We start from the raw sequence: 6,990 nt of genomic DNA, 5'->3' as shown, positions 1-6,990 counted from the left end.
TAAATTTTAGATCCTACCAGTGAACTACCTATAGTGTGTATGTATGTAAACATTAAAAGGCAATAATGAGCTGATACAGGCAACAATTTCTATTCTAGCCCCTCAGGGCTCCCATTTCTTATCTTGGATTATTAGGGGTGATGAGGGGAGCATAAACTTTCTCCTCTGTCTTTCTCTCATACACATTCATTCTCTCACACACACTCACACATGCTCCCTCTCACACACACACTCTCACTCACACATGCTCCCTCTCACACACACACTCACTCACACATCCCTCTCACACACACACTCACTCACACATGCTCCCTCTTACACACGATCTCAGAGGATCAGAAGCCTGCTGGGAAGGGAGGGGGGGAAGAGAGGGAAACCAATGCTGGCAGGTGGGGAAGGCATCTTCCCAGAGGGCTGGGCACCATTGCTGCATGTGCCACCAGTGTGGTGGAGTAGGTGCTCCTTAGCTCAGCTGACCAGTTATGTCATCCACGGAGACACGGCCCCCCTTCCCCCATGGCCAGCCATATTTCATGCACTGGCTGGGGTACTGGGCAGCCCGACAACAGGCCTGGGGGAAGACTTGAGTTCAGGGCAGGGGATGCCAGGCAGGGAAAGGGCCAGAGAGGGAGAGGGGCGTCACTGCAATACAGTATATGTATTTATTTAACATCATGTACATTTCAAGTTATTAAGAGGCAAGAGACGGGTCCAGAATGAGACTCGAGGGCAGAAAGCACAGCCTACAGAGCAACCTCCCGGACAGCTGCAGTTGTTGGCTGGACTGTGAGAGACCCTGTGACCCCCCTCACTCCCTCCCTCCCTCCATGTAACCCCCCTGTATTTCAATTCTCCCAGGCTCCTCATGTGTCAGTCTCCCCTTTCCCCTTTCCTCGCTGTCCCTTCCGTGTCTCTCTCCTCTACCCGCCCTGCACCTCTATCTGTCACTCCACCTTCTCCTTTGGGCCTGTATCTGTCCCGGCAGGCTCGCTGCAGCACCTCCCTGGGTTCCTGGCCCAGCACGCTGTGAGGAAGGGGGTGAGACCGAGAGGCCCCCCCATGGCTGCAGACCATCTGTGGAGCCGCTGGGAGCCGAGGGCTGTGCTGTGCTTCACCTCCTCTCCCTGTGCTGTCCAGTCACAACATGGACAAGGAGGCAGGGACACAGCACAGCTCTCCCCAGAGACTCCCACGCTGCCTTTCTCTCCCTCTAACTAAGAGCCCATGGAAGAGAGGAGCGGCCATCTTGGAAAACCAGTTCTCACCGGATGCTGCACAGAAGGACTGAAAACCTGGCTGTCCCGTCCAAAACTGAGCAGTTGGCAACCCTAAAAGTCACAGAGAATCACAATAATACAAATACCAAAGGGAAAAGCGGTCTAAGCTTTTAAAAAAACAAAACAAAAAGGCATTTTTATCTGAAAGTTTTTAATTTTTTTCCCAAGGCCTTCGCATGTCATCGTGGCCCCATTGCATCACACTGCCTGCTCTCTCCTGTACAGGGGATGTGCTCCTGCAGGGAGGCCTCGCAGGCACACGACCTGTCCTACCGGGTGGGAGCGGCGCGGGCCACGTTGACAGTGAGGGCCATTCGGGTGCCGCAGAGCGAGGTCCTCCTCACTCCAAGCTCTCTCTCTCTCTCGCTCTCTCCCTGGAAATGTTCTCTCGCCGTGAACCTCAGAAGGAACTTCTCCTGCCACTCTCCCTGGGGTGCAGAACGTCTTCATCTGCAGAACGCACGCTCCCGGGAGCTTGGGACTGCTCCTCCTGAGTGTCCTGATTTATGAATTACGTTTCTGAGGCACCTGAGCCGATCAGAAAGATGAACGTGACTTACAAACGTCATAAACAAGGACACAAACATAAAATAAAATACATATAAATATATAATCAGATGCGCATTACCACATGAAGTAAAACGGACTAAATCTTACAATATAGCACTCTATCCTCATTTCAGCTACTCTCTTCTCTTAAACTATAAATTAACCTGCATTAAAAGCTTCCATAAAAAGTCAGGTCTTACGTTTTTTTTCCTTAATAGTTAAATTAACAGTCAGCCAAATATGCTTAAGCACAGAATACTATAATTTACACCTAGCACTCGAGAATGCTCTTACGTTTTTATCCATACATTTAACATTTAACCTAGAAGAAATACAAAGAGTCAAATTTATACAGCACGCAATTCTCTGGGACATAATGCGTCATACGTTCTTTTACCATAGCAGGATCAATTGCCTCCCTGCCCCTGCTCCCACCATCACCATCACCACATGAAGGGGGACCTCAAGATTAACTAAAGATCACAGGCAGCCAGTGGAAGTAATCTAGAACAGGGGGATATGGTCCTTCAGATTTAGGCAGCTGTGTTTTGAATTTATTTATTTATTTGTTTATTTATTTAAGGCTTTTATATACCGACTTTCTTGATACAAATCAAATCAACCTGGTTTACATCGAACTACCGTATTTCCACGACAATAACCCGCCCACGTATATAACCCGCCCACACACATAACCCGCAGGTTTTCAAGATTTATGAAAAAAAGTTTTAATATACCCCGCCTCCTCATATAACCCGCAATTCAAAAAAAAAATAAATTTTTAAATACCTGTCGGAGGGCCGCGTGGGTCCAGGCGGGCGGCGGGAGCCGGGTGGTCGCGTGTTAAATCTAGGCCGCGGGCGGGTGGGCGCTTGTTCCAGGCGGGGGCGGGTGGACGCGCGTTAGTTCGAGACGGCCGGCGGGTGGTCGCGTGTTAAATCTAGGCCGGGTCGCACAGGCGCGCATTCATTCACTGCCGGTGGGGGCAGCCCCCACCGGCAGTGAATGAATGCGCGCCGAAAGCAGCTTGTTCCAGGCGGTGGCGGGTGGACGCGCGTTAGTTCGAGGCGGGTGGTCGCGTGTTAAATCTAGGCCGGGTCGCTCAAGGCAATCTAGGCCGGGTCGCTCAAGGCAGTCACATGCCGTGACGTCACGGCATGTGACTGCCTTGAGCATCGAATCGCAGGGGTCGCATTCATTCATCCAGGCGGAGGAGCCGGCTGCTTTCGCCGCTACTGCCTTGAGCGCCGAAAGCAGCCGGCAGCGGCAGCTGAAAGCAGCCGGCTCCTCCGCCTGGATGAATGAATTCATTCACTGCCGGTGGGGGCTGCCCCAGCCCCCACCGGCAGTGAATGAATGCGACCCCTGCGATTCGATGCTCAAGGCAGTCACATGCCGTGACGTCACGGCATGTGACTGCCTTGAGCGACCCGGCCTAGATTGCCTTGAGCGACCCGGCCTAGATTTAACACGCGACCACCCGCCTCGAACTAACGCGCGTCCACCCGCCACCGCCGCCTGGAACAAGCTGCTTTCGGCGCGCATTCATTCACTGCCGGTGGGGGCTGCCCCCACCGGCAGTGAATGAATGCGCGCCTGTGCGACCCGGCCTAGATTTAACACGCGACCACCCGCCGGCCGTCTCGAACTAACGCGCGTCCACCCGCCCCCGCCGCCGCCTGGAACAAGCGCCCACCCGCCTGCGGCCTAGATTTAACACGCGACCAATCAGGAAGCGGCCGGGCGCAGGGATAGGACGGACTCCTCTCAGCTGCAGCCTATTCAGAGTCGGGAAACTTTATTGGTTGTAAAATTTTTTCTGGATAACCCGCCCACGTTTATACCCCGCGGGGGGCATGCGGGGTAGGTAAAAACGCACATTACCCGCGGGTTATATGCGTGGAAATACGGTAAGCGGTTAACCGTAACCAATTAACAAGAGGCAGAATTTGATGAAGCATAAAGTTACATTATAACAAGGGCGCAAAAACTGGGGAAGGAAAATAAAGGGGGAGAACAGAGATAATATACTATATACAGGTAGGGGTTTGGGAGGGAGGCAGAGGAGCCAATGTATTGTAGGCTTTTTTTTTTAATTGTTTGCCATATAAATAAGTTCAATACCTGACTCAATACATGGTGTACAGAAAATGGTTTTAGATATATTGGAGGCCGGGGTCATGTATGGAGCAGTGAAAGGATGACCTACATTCGTCTGTAGCAGGAAGGAGGATGCTAAGTGAGAAGTTCAGATCTTACATTAACACACACGTAAACGAAAGAGTGGGGGTAGCAGGAGATGGCCTTTGAAATTGTCTTATCGCCCCCAAGCAATACAAACACTACAGGACATAGGAGGAGAAAATTAACAAAATCATTCAGCTCAAAAAAACAGAAAAGGCTCCTAGGAAGGGCAGCGTAGCAAGGGAGAAAAATTGGAAAGCTAGGACTACAAATGCTTGTAGTTTGAGCAAAAAAAATCCCAGACCTGCAGGCCTTAATGGCGGAAGCAGTCTTGGACGGAGACATTGTTACGGAAACAAGGTTCACGGGCTCTCATGATTGGGATACGGACAATTCATTGTTAAGGAAGGACTGAGAGGACAAATAAAAAATGAACTGCAAGGAAAGTGGGATAAGGAAGAAGCGTTATGGGCCGTCCTAAAAAAAAAAAAAAATGATGGTGCATCCATTTTTAATGGAGCGGTGTACAGGCCTCCGACTCAAACGGAAGAACTAGACAGAGATCTGATCAAAGACGTTAAAAGGTGGGAAAGAAGGGGGACGTGTTGATTGTTGGTGACTTTAATTTGCAGACGTAGACTGGAGAATCCCTTCTGCGGAACCTACCAGAAGTAGAGAGATAGTGGATGCCTTGCAAGGGGCTCTGCTCAAACAATGGTAATGGAACCCACGAGGGAGGGAGTTATATTCGACCTAGTGCTCACTAATGGGGATAATGTCTCTAATGTCCGGGTGGACATTAGATGATCATCAAACAGTGTGGTCTGATATCGCAAATAGGATACAGAGAAGTCACACGAAAACCTGAGTTTTGCAGTTCAAAAATATAGACTTTGCAGAAATGGGGATGTACCTGGAGGTGGAACTTGAAGACTGGGAGAAAATGGGAGACGTGGAACAACAGTGGTGCCAAACTAAAAGGAGCAATTACAAAAGCAACAAATCTGTATGTTAGAAAAGTAAACAAAAGCAAGAGAAATAAGAAACTGATCTGGTTCACAAAGAAGGTGGCTGATGTAATAAAAGCAAAAGAAGCAGCATTCAAGAAATATAAAGGATCCCAAAAAGTGGAAGATAATCTGGCAAAACTGAGGGAGACAAAAAAAGTAATCAAGAAAGCAAAAATTCAAGTGGAAGAAAGGATCACCAAGGAGGCAAAGCTAGGTGACAAAACATTTTTCAGAAACATCAGAGAAAGGAGAAAGGTCCGAACTGGTATAGTGAAATTGAAAGGTGAAGAGGATCAATGTGTGGAGACAGATGAAGAAATGGCAGAAATAGTAAACAAATACTTCAGTTCGGTGTTCACTAAGGAAGACCCTGGAGAAGGACTGTCGCTAGTTAACAAAACTGTGAAAGGGGGTGAAGTAGACGAAACTCCATTTACAAAAGAGAATGTATGGGAAGAGCTAGGAAAACTGAAAGTGGACTAAGCCATGAGGTCTAATGAGGTTCATCTCAGGATACTGAGGGGGCTCAGAGATGTACTAGAGGGTCTACTGGGTAAACTGTTCAATAGATCCCTGGAAAAGGGTGTGGTGCCGAGTGAATGGAGAAGAGCGGTGGTGGTTCCGCTTCACAAGATTGGGAACAGAGAAGAGGATGCAAACTACAGGCAGGTTAGCATCACCTTGGTGGTGGGAAACTGAATGGAAATTGCTGAAGGAAAGGATAGAGAACTATCTACAATCCGGTGGGTTGCTTGATCAGAGGAAGATACCGTCAGACGAATCTGATTGATTTCTTTGATTGGGTGACAAGAGGATTGGATCAGGGAAGAGCGCTCAATTTGATTTACTTGGGTTTTAGTAAAGCTTTTGATACTGTCCCATATAGAAGACTCATGAACAAATGAGAAGCTTGGGAGTGAGCGCCAAGGTGGTAGCATGGATTACAAACTGGTTGACAGATAGAAGACAACGTGGGATGGTAAATGGAAGTTACTCTGAAGAGAGAGCATATTCATTGTGGATATCCTGAAAACCAGATCAGTTAGTGGCAATCCAGGACTGGAGTTGCTTACCCTACTACTACTACTATCTAACATTTCTATAGCGTTACACAACATACGCACGGTTGTACAAACACACAAAAAAGAGTCCCTTCTCAATAAAGCTTACAATCTAATAAGGCAAACATATAGGACAAGAGACTGCATTAACACAGCATGGGCAGGACGTGATCACTTTACCATGTATTGCACTGTGCCTCTGAGCGTGGGCAAAAGCACTTCAGAAATGAGAAATGCAGTCCAGATGTTCTGGATGTCAGAACCTGGGGGCGGGATGCCAGTTTCATGGAATACAATCCCTTGGCAAGAGGACATGGAGAGAATGAATGAATGAATGGACAAACTCCTGCTCTGTTCAGCGCCACAGTTTCTATTTTACTTTCACCCGACGGTGTCATTTCATCAAAATACTAAACACAAAGGGACCAATTTTAATTCCTACGCGCGCGGGGTATATTTGTGCGCACTACCCAGTGCGCACAAATGTCACCCGATTTTATAACATGTGCGTGCTGCCGCGCACATGTTATAAAATCCAGGGTCGGCGCGCGCTGAAGGAAGCAACGTGACCCCAGAGAAGAACTGCAAAGCATCTCACCATAACAGAGGCCCACAAATGTTTAATATCCATCAGGCCCAGCATGGTAATGATCCGTCAAAGCACAGATCAGGGGGAAAAAAAAAAATTGTGAGAGCCAGGGCAATCTCCAGACTGCCTGCAGAAGTGCAAAGTCCGGGGGTACCTATTACCTGCAAACATTGTACCAAGTTTCAAAGCAAAAACTTTCCCTTTCAAAACAGCCTAAGGAAAAATCACACACGCGCCGTTCTTCACCTCCTTTTGTGCGGGTGTTTTTTTCCCGGGAAAAGTTGCATGTGTATTTTTGAAAATTCAGACACGCGCATGCT

General features: G+C 48.4%; 1 long non-coding RNA gene across 1 annotated transcript in view; it reads right to left on the bottom strand.

Annotated features, from left to right (window-relative positions):
- Positions 1-1,427: 1,427 nt before the first annotated feature.
- Positions 1,428-6,990, bottom strand: part of LOC115088389 — a 32,033-nt gene continuing 26,470 nt past the window's right edge. The window contains exon 5 of the long non-coding RNA XR_003855763.1: positions 1,428-1,805. This is a non-coding gene — a long non-coding RNA (uncharacterized LOC115088389). The remainder of the gene's footprint in view (positions 1,806-6,990) is intronic.

This window comes from Rhinatrema bivittatum, chromosome 3 (assembly GCF_901001135.1).
Source record: "Rhinatrema bivittatum chromosome 3, aRhiBiv1.1, whole genome shotgun sequence".
Classification (NCBI taxonomy): Eukaryota; Metazoa; Chordata; class Amphibia; order Gymnophiona; family Rhinatrematidae; genus Rhinatrema; species Rhinatrema bivittatum.
Note: the sequence above shows the minus strand (reverse complement) of the source record. Positions and strands in the feature narration are given on the sequence as shown.